This window comes from Quercus suber, unplaced genomic scaffold (genome assembly GCF_002906115.3).
Source record: "Quercus suber isolate HL8 unplaced genomic scaffold, Cork oak 2.0 scaffold_367, whole genome shotgun sequence".
NCBI lineage: Eukaryota > Viridiplantae > Streptophyta > Magnoliopsida > Fagales > Fagaceae > Quercus > Quercus suber.
The window spans coordinates 732256-745691 of record NW_027069819.1 but is presented as its reverse complement, the minus strand read 5'-3'; the positions used below and the strand labels follow the sequence as shown (position 1 = coordinate 745691).

Below are 13436 nucleotides of genomic sequence, written 5' to 3'. Positions count from 1 at the left end.
GAAATTGGTACTTCTCTTTGAGGAGGTGAATGAACAGTCAGCTAAGAAAAGACAAAACTTTGCCTTAAGCAAGAGAAGATTGTTGAACCATTCAAAAGAAATTCATAAGGATAAATATTTAATACTAACAAATAAGGAGAAATACAATATTAATAAATGCATTTATTTCATTCCATATTTGAGCTCCATAACATTTGGCACATACATCTATATCTATATATATATCTAAAAGTTGAAGCGTAGCATTTATTGTTGTTATGCTCCAGTTAAGCCACATTAGGGTCCACGTCATTATCATTTTGCTTTTCAATTTTCCCATAATTTTTTTTTAACATTTACTCATTTTTTTTAAAATATTTACACTTTCTTCAACATTTCTATATCCCTTACCAATTCATCTCCCCACTACCCTTTACCTTACTTTTTCATCTCCCCACTACCCTCTACCTTAATATCACTCTTCATCTTTCTCTTCATCTTCCTTTTTTCTTTTTTTTTTTGTCCTTTCTTATTCACAACCTTTTACTATAAATTTATCACTATCTTCCATTTTTTATATACTTTCCCCTCACAAAAAAAAAAAAAAAGGGTTCTCTCTCTCTCGCTCTCTCAATTTTGTGGTGGATTTTTATTTTTATTTTTCTTTCATCTTTGCTTTTCTCTCTCTCTCTCTCTCTCTCTCTCTCTCTCTCTCTCTCTCTCTCTCTAACACTTAATTTTATTACATGTGTTTTTCTTTAAATTTTAGTTTGGGTTGCTTTGAATTCACATGTGTAGTTGTTCTATATATGTTATTTTTTTACAACATGACATTTGTTCTATGAAATTCCTTTTAGACTTGATACTTTATCTTTTCATTTGATTTTTTTTTTCTCCTCATGTGTAGTGATTGGCTTCTAACCAAAATTATTCTATTTATATATTTAGAAATCTATTTCTTCTTAATTCCAATAGTTTAAATTTTGTATGGGCCATAAGGAACAAAGGGGTCCATAATGCATTCATTTTCCACTCATGTCATGATAAATCTGAGTAATTGAATAGTATTGTTTAATTTACCACTATTAAATATTTTTTCCTAAAAGCTACATACCATCGATCGTAACACCAAATGGATATTTCAAAGTTCATTTGCATAATTACTTTGCTGTGTGGTGAGTTGAAACATTTTTGGGTAATGATGTACGTTAGATTGTATGTATAACCTCTTGACTTGCAAAGGGTAAGTACTGATTTATACTAATTTTTTGTTTTTGGTATTCTTTAGAGCTCTAATGGTTGATAAGTCTAATGAGGCTCCATTAATTTATGCGAGGCTTCAATCTCACCCAAATGACAAGCAATAAAACAAGAAAATCCATGTTTAGCTTTCAAGTTTATTCTTTCAAAAAAAAAAAGCTTAGCTCTCTGGTAACCACCAATTCGTTTTGTTAACTCATTATCATAAAGCAACTTTAATTTAGTTATATGAATAGGGTTTATCATTTTTCATGTTGCAATATATATATATATATACATATATTCAGCTATCCTCCATGTCATTAAATTATTAATATTTTCTCTCATTTTTTTAATTTTTTAAAATTAAACATATAATGTTTTAATTAAATACAAATAAATAAAAAAATTCCTTATAAAACCGTACCCATTTTTTTTTTAACATTTACACTTTCTCCAATATTTCTCATTCCTTACACATCTTCATCTCCTCACTACCATCTACCTTAATATCACTCTTCATCTTTCCATTTCTCTTCATTTATTTTGTTTCTTCTTATTCTTATCATCTTATTATAAAATTTTCATTATCTTTTCTATGCTATATTTCTCTTCATTTATGAAATAGCTCTAAAATAATTATCACGCGCAACGCGCGGGTCTGTGACTAGTTCATTTAAAAACTGAAGAGAATGGGAGAAAAAGAAACGGGAGAGGAGCCCATCCCCCTCACACTCCTCCTCCCACAAATAATAATAATAATAATTCTTTACTTTTCTTTTTTTTTTTTACTTTTCACTTTTTACTCTATTATTATTATTATTATTATTTTAATTTTATGTTAAAGGTGTACTACACCTCCTAAAATTTGGAGTCCTTAAATTTTACACCCTTCAATTTTAAATTTTAGATTTTATTCTTTAAAGTTATATTGTGTTAATATCAATCACTCCATCTATATTTTTTGTAACTGTTTATATTTCCCATTAAGTGTCATATAAGCATGATACATGTGTTTAGTTCTTTCAATAAAATGATGTCACATCATTTTCATTATGACGTCATTTTTGTTAGCCCAAAAAGACTTTAAATAATTTATTGACTTGACATCATTTTATTGGACGAACTATACATGCATGACAAGCTTACGTGAGCATTTACATTAGCTCAGGCAAAATTTTCCCTCTATATTAGCAAGACCTACTTTTTTTTTTTTTTTTTTTTTTTACATTCTCGCTTTTCAAAACATCCCACATCGGATTATCTATTTTATACTACATTTCATTAAAATATCAAAATTTTCTTTATTTTTTAATTATTTCTCGTTCTTCACCAACACTCACTATCTTCCTTTATCCTCAGAATATGTAAAAAATAATAAAATTACAAAATTTATATTGAATAAGTAGACTTTATTTCAAACTCTTTGATAATACTTTTTATATTTCTTAGGAAATTCATATAAAAAAAATACTTTAGATATCTAAAGACTAATATTTATAAATTTAAAAATAAATAAATAAATAAATAAACTACATGCAACGCACGAGGTAAAAACTAGTATATCTAAAAATTTAAGTGTGACAATTATTTGTTGTTAAACTCTTGTTAAGCCACATCAGCCTAGCATTTTGGTCCACTCAATCCACTTTGGTCTTGTTTGGTACTATTCAATCCACTTCGGTCCATTCGGTCTTATTCAATCCACTTTGGTCCTAACCCATCCACTTTGGTCCTATTTCGTCTACTTTGGTCCCATTCGGTCCTATTGCATCCACTTCGTTCCTTATTCGGTCCAATTTGTTCCTATATAGCCCATTCTATCCACTTTGGTCTTATTCAATTCTATTCGGTCCACATTGGTCTTATTTAGTCTTATTTGGTCCATTCTATACACATTGATTCTATTCGGTCTAATTCGGCCCACTTTGGTCCTAGTTGGTCCACATTGGTCCACTTTAGTCTTATTCGGTCCACATTGATTCCACACAGTTCTATTCGGTCCATTTTGTCCACTTCGGTTCTATTCGGTCCATTTTAGTCTTTTCAATCCTCTAAAATCCACTTAGGTCTTATTCGGTCCACTTCAATTCTATTCAGTCCACATCAGTCTTATTTGGTCCTATTCGGTCCATTCTCTCCACATAGTTCCTATTAGGTCTATTTCGGTCCACTTTGGTCCAATTCGGTCACTTTCATCTTATTTGGTCCATTATTTCCACTTTGGTCCTATTCGGTTATATTCAGTCCACATTGATCCTATTCTGGATTGGAGAAAGGGAAGTGAATGAAAGAACCAAAATACGATGAAGAAAATGGAAGATCAACAAGGGTGTGTCCATCTTAGCTTACAACTCACTGAAAATCAACACCAGGAAAACAACATTAACAGAATCTTGGACAAAAAAGGAAGAGAACACCACGTTCCTCTCACATTCCTATCAAAAAAACATTTTTACATTAACTTTTCACATTTTATTTTTCAAATTCAAGGGTTGAGATTTTTTTTTTTTTTTTTTTTTTTCTGTGTTCATTGAAAGAGACATTCTATATGTTCTTTCCAAAAAATAACTGATACTACCTCTAAAGCTAAAAATTATTATAAGTTGGAAAAATATTGAATTACAAAACAGTTGAGAATAAATAACAAGATAATAGGATTAGTGTGGTATAAATATTTTGTAAAAACTATTAGACGACCTAATGAACTATAATATATTTCGTAATAAATTTTGCAACAACATTATTAACTTAATTTATATATATATATATATATATTAATTAAAACACACTTCCATTTTACAAATCAATTGCATGCATCTCTCTTTAGGCCAGGGACAAAATGAGAGGAAATTGAAAAGAGTGAGGATTTTTAAATGGAATATGAGTAGATTTGTAGGTGAAATTTTCCCCTGAACCACTTTGTTGCATACCATAGACAAAGTTGCCAATCAATAATAATTGCCTGGGCAAAAGCCAGATATCCACATAAGAAAATGTAAAGTTACTTATCGGTTAGAACACCAACTTCATTACATTTTTCTTGTATATACAGACATTTTCAAACAAATGCAGCACCATGGAATTGATGTTAATGTTTTTCCCCCCTAATTTGAAACCTACAATATGTGTTCCATGCTTATTGCTCTTTACAATCAGGCCAATACGCTAATAACTTTCTTTTTGGTATAGGTGGAATTCGAATCCAAGTTTGACAACAAGAGTTTATCAATTGAGATAAACTTAGATTAATGTTAATGTTATTAACACCATATTCAACATTTATTGCACAAGTGAGCGTTGGTGCTCACTCAAATATATCTCAGCAAGAGAAGTGTGTAATGCTGAACCAATTGGAAGGACATCCTCATCAAGAAAGAAGGGGAATGCAGGGAGTGAACTGAGCCCAAGTCCTCATTTACAATTCCAATGCCAAACATAACTCCTGGAATCAGTTCTTGATAATAGGCAGCCTTCACTTACCATCATCATTTTCTTACTTGCCTTGACATTCTGAGGACCAAGCAAAAGTTTGCCCACCTTCTGCAACAGCAGGCATTAGCGGGTAATCTTCTTCTTTCATATCAATATATGCATTACATCTGTGTACAGCAGCTTGTCCTGCAATAACCTACAACCAGCTGCAGTAATATACTTCAACAACTTTGAAACCAGTGATTACACTAATTAAAATGTTTGCCTTTGGAAACAAATCAGTTTAAAGTTAGCCACAGAACTGATGAACTACTCAATTTCAAGACACTAAAGCCCAACGCAACAAAGTTATAAAAAGAAACAAAAGAATTTATGGGGAAAAGAATGTAATGGGAAGCTTAAAATAACTCCATAAAGCAGACAATTAGTGTCAGCTAAGGGGTGCATCTTGAAACACTATCAAGAACAAATGACAGTGTCAAGGTGGAAAAATTGCAATGTTATCTCCATGACACCAAAACTGACTGCTTGATTCTGCCACTACAGTTCACCCTTTTTCAAGGAGGATTACCAATGACAGCGAATGCAAACAAAGAGTATTGAACAATTGAAATATGAATAAATTGAACGTACAAAAGATATGTTGCTTTATATTTCAAAGAGAATTCACGTCTTACCTGGTGTTGTTGTAGACCAATGAAGCAGCAAAACTATTTTCTAATAAAGCAAAAGGCAAAAAGGTTAAGGTATAGTATATACCTCTTTCAAACGTTGCCTGAGTTGGTGCAAGCCTTCAGTTGTGAGACTCCTCATAGTGCCCCCAAATTCAACATACGTTGGAATTGTGTCCAATGTAGTACCACCTCTTTGAAAAACTAAGTGTTAGCTCCATGTCACATTGGATATTTTATATGCTTTCAGTCACCTAAACCCCCCACCCCCCAAAAAACAACAACCAAAAAGAAGTTGCCTATTCACTTCATTCTTGCATAGCCTTCTAGCTGAAAGATTTTGAAAATCACCCACCAAATTTTATTTTTTTTATTTTTTTTTTGAAGACTTCCTATAAAAGTTACTAAAGGGAACAACAATTTGGACCTCAAAGAGGTAAGTTTGCAGAGACAAAGGGGGGCAATTTATTTTGTTGGGTACGCGGGGGGGGGGTGGTGGGGTGGTGTGTGGTGGTTGTTGTCAAACTCAATTAGATGAAGGCTTTATAACAATAGAGCTAAATGGAAGCTACAATAATCATCCAACCCAAAAGTTTAAATTATCATGTGGAGAGGCCAACAAGTACATAGAGACATACCTGACTATGAAGGGGATCAGTTTCTCTCGAGATGATCTGTTGCAATGCCAAAATTACAAATGACGCAGCAAGAATTGGATCCACATTTCTATGGGGATCTTCAGCACGTCCACCTTTTCCTACTATTTTTGCTTCAAAGAAGCATATCGCAGCAAAGGCAGGCCCTGAAATGGAATTTATACTTCCTGTGGGTAGTACAGGACTAAAGTGCATTCCAAATATAGCTTCAGCATCACAAAGAGCACCATCTTTTATCATGTAAGATGCACCAGCACCTGCCTTCTCAGCAGGTTGGAAAATAAGTCTCACAGTTCCCTTCAGTCCCAAATTAAAAGGGGTTTTAGAATAAAACATGTTGAAGATTAATTTAGGCAACTTTGAGAGCAGAGAGACAAAAATAATTTATAAAAATCTAATTAGAAACAAGTGCCAACTTTCCAAGGGTAAGTCAGAATTCTAGCAAACACCAAGGAGTGGTGTCGGTAAAGAACATGAAAAGTAAATTCTAAATCAGTTATCTATTAATTATTGCTCAATGACATATTTTCTGGAAATACTGAATACACAGGACAACAAAAGAGTGGATCATGGTTGAACTTAATTTTTAAATTACAAATCATTGAATATTAATTGAATATATTTTGTAAGTTTTTCCCTTTAGAAATTTCTTATCCTCATCACGTTAAATGTACTTGTGTTGAGTCCAGTATAATGTGTTATAGAAAGTTAGAGAATACACATCAAAGATAAAAATTTCTTTCTTTGTTTTCATTACAATGTATGTTATTTCTAAGACAATAGGCCCACTAAATCTTCCATTTGTTACTATCATTTTCTATCAAAGAAAAAAGTCTAGCATAAAGGAGATTCAAATTTCCAAATGTCATTTAATCTTAAGCCTTGCATTTGAACAATTCAAGCTTATTCTCAGTTTACACAAGCTTATTCTCTGATTTTTTCCATTCTCTGTTAATTCACAATTGAACCTCCATTCTTTTACAGAGCTGGTAGAAATGAACACACTTGCACCAGATAGACAGCTAAGCCAGCTAAAAATATTAATAAGCCCTTTATACACATAATCCTCAGAGAAAAAAGGAATGGTGGAAAAGGACTGGAATAGCTTGTTGATTAGAAAGGTCTTGCTACCTTCTGATCCTATATACTAGATCCTTGGAAAGCAATCATGAGAAAAAATTCCAAATATAAAGATAGAGTAACCACAAATATCTATGTCAAAGTAGTAGTTTACCCAGATGTAAAACCCCACTGAAAAGAAATCTGGTAATCACAGACAGCATTGAGAAAGATGAAATTTTGGACAAATAAAAAATTGGATTGCTAAGAAAGTTAAATTTAATTAGTTTTGTACTCTGTCAAGAGCTGTCTTTTGTAAGCCGACCAAGTCAATTATCTGCTATATTCACAATTTTCTTCTCTGTGACTGTGATACGCATTTGAATAAGGCACAGGCATGGGACTCATATTTAGGTTTCATAGAAAACAAAGATATGGAACTTTTTATGAGAGAATCGTCCATGAAACAGGAGAGGTTTGTTACAAGGAGAACAACACAAGAATCTTATTGCACTATTAGGGCCTATTGCGTTAATAAGAAATCTTGCTGCTACTGAATTAGTATATGTAAAATCATAGCCATGTCCTACATTAGTTTCTCATAAATTTATTGAGTAATAACGGGAAACATGTTGTGAGTGCATGTGTGAGAGCTGAATTGCACATCAAAAACAATAAAGAAAGTGAGTAGCTTATATTCACAACTGGGTGCAATAGAGCAGTGTCCCACCAATGGTAATTCTCTCTCTAACAATGAGAGACCACAGCACACCTTTGGTGCAATGGTCACTCTATAAGTATAAGTGTTTGTGGGATATGAAAGGCAAGGGCTGAAGTTCAAATCTCCAGAAGAGAGCTTTACACACATATACACTTAGATTAGGCTAAAGTAGAATTTTATCTTGTATTAAAAAAAAAAAAAAAAAAAAATGAGAGGTCATATTGTACATGCATTTTTTCCATAGTTGAATCTAATGCTAATCTTAATGCGTATTCAAGATGCAGATGATTGGTAAGGAAGAAACATTCTATACTGAATTTTGTTGACAAAGTGAGTTTCTCCATGGTCCTTCGTAGTTTCCCCTAACTAATGGATAGATTTATCACACAAACATATGTTACTGTTCACTTGTCACGTACCCCCTCAAATTGTTCCATTCTACCTCAGCTACGACATCCACCTTTGAGAACCCACATTAAAAACAAAAGTACTAAACCCATATAGAATGAAATTACTTTCATGATTTCATTGCAATATTAAAAAAAAAAAAACCTTGAGCTTATCTTTGCGTTGATTAAGCAAGTTAGCAGCACCAAGGAGCATAGTTGTGTGAGCATCATGTCCACACCCGTGCATTTTACCATCAATCTTACTCTTATGCTCCCATTCAACAAGCTCCTACACATATCAAACACTATAATTTGAAAACAAAAACACTCACATATACAAACACAGACAAAACTTGAAAACAAAAATGATTATGGATTACTTGCAAGGGAAGAGCATCCATGTCAGCTCGAAGAGCGACAACAGGAGGAGAACCAGAGCCAATTTCGGCAACAATTCCGGTTTTGGCAAGCGGGTATGAATAAGGGATGCCAAGCTTGTCAAGCTCTCTGCGTATAAGAACACCGGTGTTGTGCTCTTCGAATTTGAGTTCTGGGTATTTATGGATTTCCCTTCTTATTGAGACTAACCAATCTTTGTCTTGCTGAGCTGAGCTTAGAATCTGTTGCACATAAGTTGGATGCTGAGAACTCTGGATTGAAGAAAGGGAAGTGAGTGAGAGAAACAACATAAGATGAAGACAGTGGAAGATCAAAAAGGGTGTGTCCATCTTAGCTTTTACAACCTGAATGGTACTGAAAATCAATAACATAAAACGACATTAACAGAATCTTGGACAAAATGGAAAACAGGACCAGGTTTCTCACATTCCTCTCACAAAAACTTTTTACTTTTTACTCTCTTTTAAAAATAAAAAAATAAAAATTATATCAAGGGGTTGAGATTGAAAGTTGACTTTCAAACTTTCTATCTCAGTCGTTAATAACTATTGCAACACAGTGCAATAATACTACTTTGGGTAGGCAGTATAGTACCTAATCTGAATCCTAGGAGGAGATACAAATTTGGCCCAACCACTGCTCATTCCTGATGTCAGATAATGAGATCAGAATTCAGAAGACACAAACCATTGGGTCCTTCCTTGTACTGACCTGAATTGGAACTCTAAGGAAAAGGACCACTTACAAGTGTAGGGCATAAAAATGGTAAATTAAATATACCTTACAATGAAAGATCAAAGTTTACAAGGGACATGTAGCACTTGCTTTAAGGTGATTGTGGAGCAATGATACTATCACAACATTTTATATAACTTTTGCCATTATTCACCGCATAATGATTGATGAGCTATAAGTGGTTGAGATATGGACTTATATAAACCCATCATTTTTTTTTCACTACTTACAACTTGACTTGTGGCAAGTTGTAATAAAGTTATGTAAAATGTTGTGATACTATTATTGTTCATGTCATGGTTGTACTAGTATTAGACCATCTACGGTGGTGAATAAAATTATTGTCTTTAAGATGAACTAGCCGCAAACACAAGCGATGCATGGAAATATATATATATATATATATATATATTATAATAGGGTGGAATATATAAAAAGTAACACCTACTTCAAGTATTGTTAGTTTTTTTTAAAATATTTCTACAAGTATTTTTTATCTTTTTACCTCTACAAATATATCATTATATAATTTTTTGTATTTTTTATTAATATTTTTTTAAAGTGAACCATATCTTTCTAACTTTTGTTGTAGTGTGTTATATTAACCTAATATACAACTAAACTTTATAAGTTTCAACTCTTTTAAGGAATAAGGAGATATCAAGTAATCAAAACTCATCACAAAATTACAAATTTATCTTAACCAAAATTAAAATGAAATCAAAGAAATAAAAGATAGACTTTATCATAATTTATTGTTTAAACAATTGGTAGTAGACTTTGCAATGAGAAATTAAAAAAAAAAAAAAAAAAACACACACACACACACACAACCCCAAAACACATTTAAAAAAACCATCAATCTTAATTAGAATTATAAAAAAGAAAAAAAAATCACCGAGAGAGAGAGAGAGAGAGAGAGAGAGAGAGAGAGAGTACTATAGTTTTTTTTGTGGTAAAAATATGGATTGAATGGGAGAAATAATATCAAATTTATAAAAATAAAATGGGAAGAAAAAGAGTCAAGTTATAAAAAAGAGAAAATGATGAAGTGTAATGGTGAAGTAGAGAGTAGTGGGAGGTAAAGAGGTATAGAGGGAAGAGAAAGGTTAGAGAAGTGTAACTATAGGCGTGTACAAATAAAATGGGAAGAAGAAGAGTCAAGTTATGAAAAATGATGAAGTGTAATGGTGAATTATAGAGTAGTGGGGGAAGTAAAAAAGCAAAGAGGGAAGGGAAAGGTTAGAGGAAGTGTAACCGTAGGTGTAGACTAATAGGGAAAAGAAGAGGTCTTTGTTTTTGTTTTTTGTAGAGAGTAGTGAGAAGAAAAGTTTTAAAAAGAAAAGAAGAGGTAAAAAATAAGTCGATGATGTAGCTCAATGATTGAGTAGCAAAATGTATTGTGTGTGTGTGTATATATATATATGGATTATAATGGAAAGAAAATGACACTCAATGTTCAAAGGAGCTTTCAATATAGACAATAAACAATTAGAATTTATGATTGTGTGTAGTGCATTACATTTGGCCACAGAATTAATTTTGCAATAGACAATCAATAAAGATGGAAAACCAAAAAAATAAAATAAAATGATGATGTGGCTCAATAGAAGTATAGCAACAGTAAATGATACACTTTAACTTTTAGATAGGGGAAGGTAAAGAGGCAAAGAGGAAAGAGAAATGTTGGGGGAAGTGTAACTGTATGCGTGTACAATTAAAATGGGAAGAAGAAGAGTCTAGTTATGAAAAATTATGAAGGAAGTGTAACGGTGAATTAGAGAGTAGTGGAGGAGGTAAAGAGGCAAAGAGGGAAGGAAAAGGTTGGAGGAAGTGTAACCGTAGGTGTGGACTAATAGGGAAAAGAAGAGGTTTTTGTTTTTGTTTTTTTAAAGAGAGTAGTGAGAAGAAAAGTTTAAAAAAGAAAAGAAGAGATAGAAAATAAGTGGATGATGTGGCTCAATAATTGAGTAGCAAAATGTATTGTGTGTGTGTGTGTGTGTGTGTGTATATATGGATTAGGATGGAAAGAAAATGACACTCAATGTTGAAAGGAGCTTTCAATGTAGATAATAAACAATTAGAACTTATGATGGCGTGTAGTGCATTACATTTGGCCACAAAGAATTAATTTTGCAATAGACAATCAATAAAGATGGAAAACCAAAAAAATAAAATAAAATAGTGACTTGGTTGCTGATGTGGCTCAATAGGAGCATAGCAATAGTAAATGCTACGCTTCAACTTTTATATATAACTAGTCGCTAACCCGTGCGATGCACGGGAATGCTATTGAAAAATAAATTTAATATTTCTTTTATTCTATAAAGAGTAATCATTGTGTAGCAGATTACATTCTATTGAAAATTAAAATTAAAATAAAATTAAAAAGAAGAAAAGAGTTATAACATCATTTTAAGTTGTAAATCTATAGTTTAATATCATTTTAAATTTTTTTAAATGGTATAATGTGTTTGGGTCTAAAAGAGTATGTGTAAAACCAACCGTGAAAATTTCTTGAGAGTGGATTTTCTTTGGATTGAATGTGTTTAAGGTTAATATTTATGCACTTATGTTTCAATGGCCAATTAGAGAGGGGTTACGGTCAACAAAGTTTACCAAAATGAAATTTTATACCAGTTGACATTTGTATCACATTTTTCAACACAAAAAAAAAAAAAAAAAAAAAAAAAAAAAAAAGAAAAAGTTGAACAATTATTCTATATTAAAAAAAAAAAAAAAAATTGAAAGAAAAAGTTGAACAATTATTCTATATGATCCTTTAATTGAAGAGCCAATCTAGATTTAACTTGCTTCTAAAGCGCAATCAAATCATTTCCCAATTTTCAATTTCATTATCATTTGTCTCAATTTCATACTGCTACCACGCCAAACACATTTTTGATGCATACTTAGATGCATAACATCCCATAAAAAGCTCATGCCCAATTGACATTTGGCCACAAAAGCAAACAGCCCCAAAAAAATCTGCAACTACTTCACACTCTTGGCTTTAGTATTCTTGGAACCAAATACTTACTAATCATCAGATCTTGTATAGCAAATCATTGCGCACCCCAAATACTTTTATTCATTTGATAGCAATTTCCACAATTACTACAATAGGCCATTGAAAGAAAAAAAAAATTATATAGCAATAGTAACTTCAAAAGCTAACATAGTGATGTTTGAGGGAACATTTTAATAACCAGAATGCAAATCAAACTAAACTCTCTAGATAAATCACTGCTATAATAGTGCATGTCCTCCCATTACTTCTTGCAAGCCAATAGTAGCAGCAAGAGTTACCACGATTGCTCTGGCTTGATGAAAGAAAAACCAAAACCTCAGCTTAAATTTTTTTATTGCAAAGAGGTAATTACTTTTATCAAAAAAAAGAAAAAAAAAAGAAAAAGAAAATGCAAGTCTAAAATTCTTCCTAAACCTATAAAAAAATAATTAAAAGCAACAATGAAAGAAAATGCTAGTCAAAGTATCACAAAATTGAGACAAATATATATTAGTGCCCAAAAAAACTACAAATAACCAAGACAATTAAAAATTAACAATATACACAAACCCAAAAAAAAAAAAAAGCTTCATGTAAGGATTATGCTTAATTATGCTGTGAAAAGTGGAACATATGGAAAGAAATAAATTTAATTTTATGTATTGAAAACTATTATGCTACTAAAATCTCATACTACCCTCAAAAGGTTTTTATTTATTTTAAATCTCACTTATCAAAAAAATATATTTTTTTTAATCTCGCCCTTTTCCGAACATATGGAAAGAAATAAATTTAATTTTATGTATTGAAAACTATTATGCTACTAAAATCTCATACTACCCTCAAAAGGTTTTTATTTATTTTAAATCTCACTTATCAAAAAAATAATTTTTTTTTTTAATCTCACCCTTTTCCGAGTGCCATCATCAATTGGAAACAATTGGAGCTTTAGTTTCATAGGAGTGTATTGTTCTCAACAAAAAGATTTTGCCAAAAAAGAATGGAATCCAAATTATTTTGCAGGTTTATGTGATTTGTGACTACTTGAAACCAAAAACAGATGGGCCATACTATAGTATTTCCAACTACCATAGTGACTTGTTTTGTGGAAGGTAATTATCATTGCACCAAGCCCGACCTCTA

At 31.9% G+C, this 13436-nt stretch overlaps 1 pseudogene; it reads right to left on the bottom strand.

The window, feature by feature from the left end:
- Window positions 1–4276: 4276 nt before the first annotated feature.
- LOC112021001 (IAA-amino acid hydrolase ILR1-like 5) lies at window positions 4277–8968 on the bottom strand (annotated as a pseudogene).
- Between the last annotated feature and the right edge of the window lie 4468 nt (window positions 8969–13436).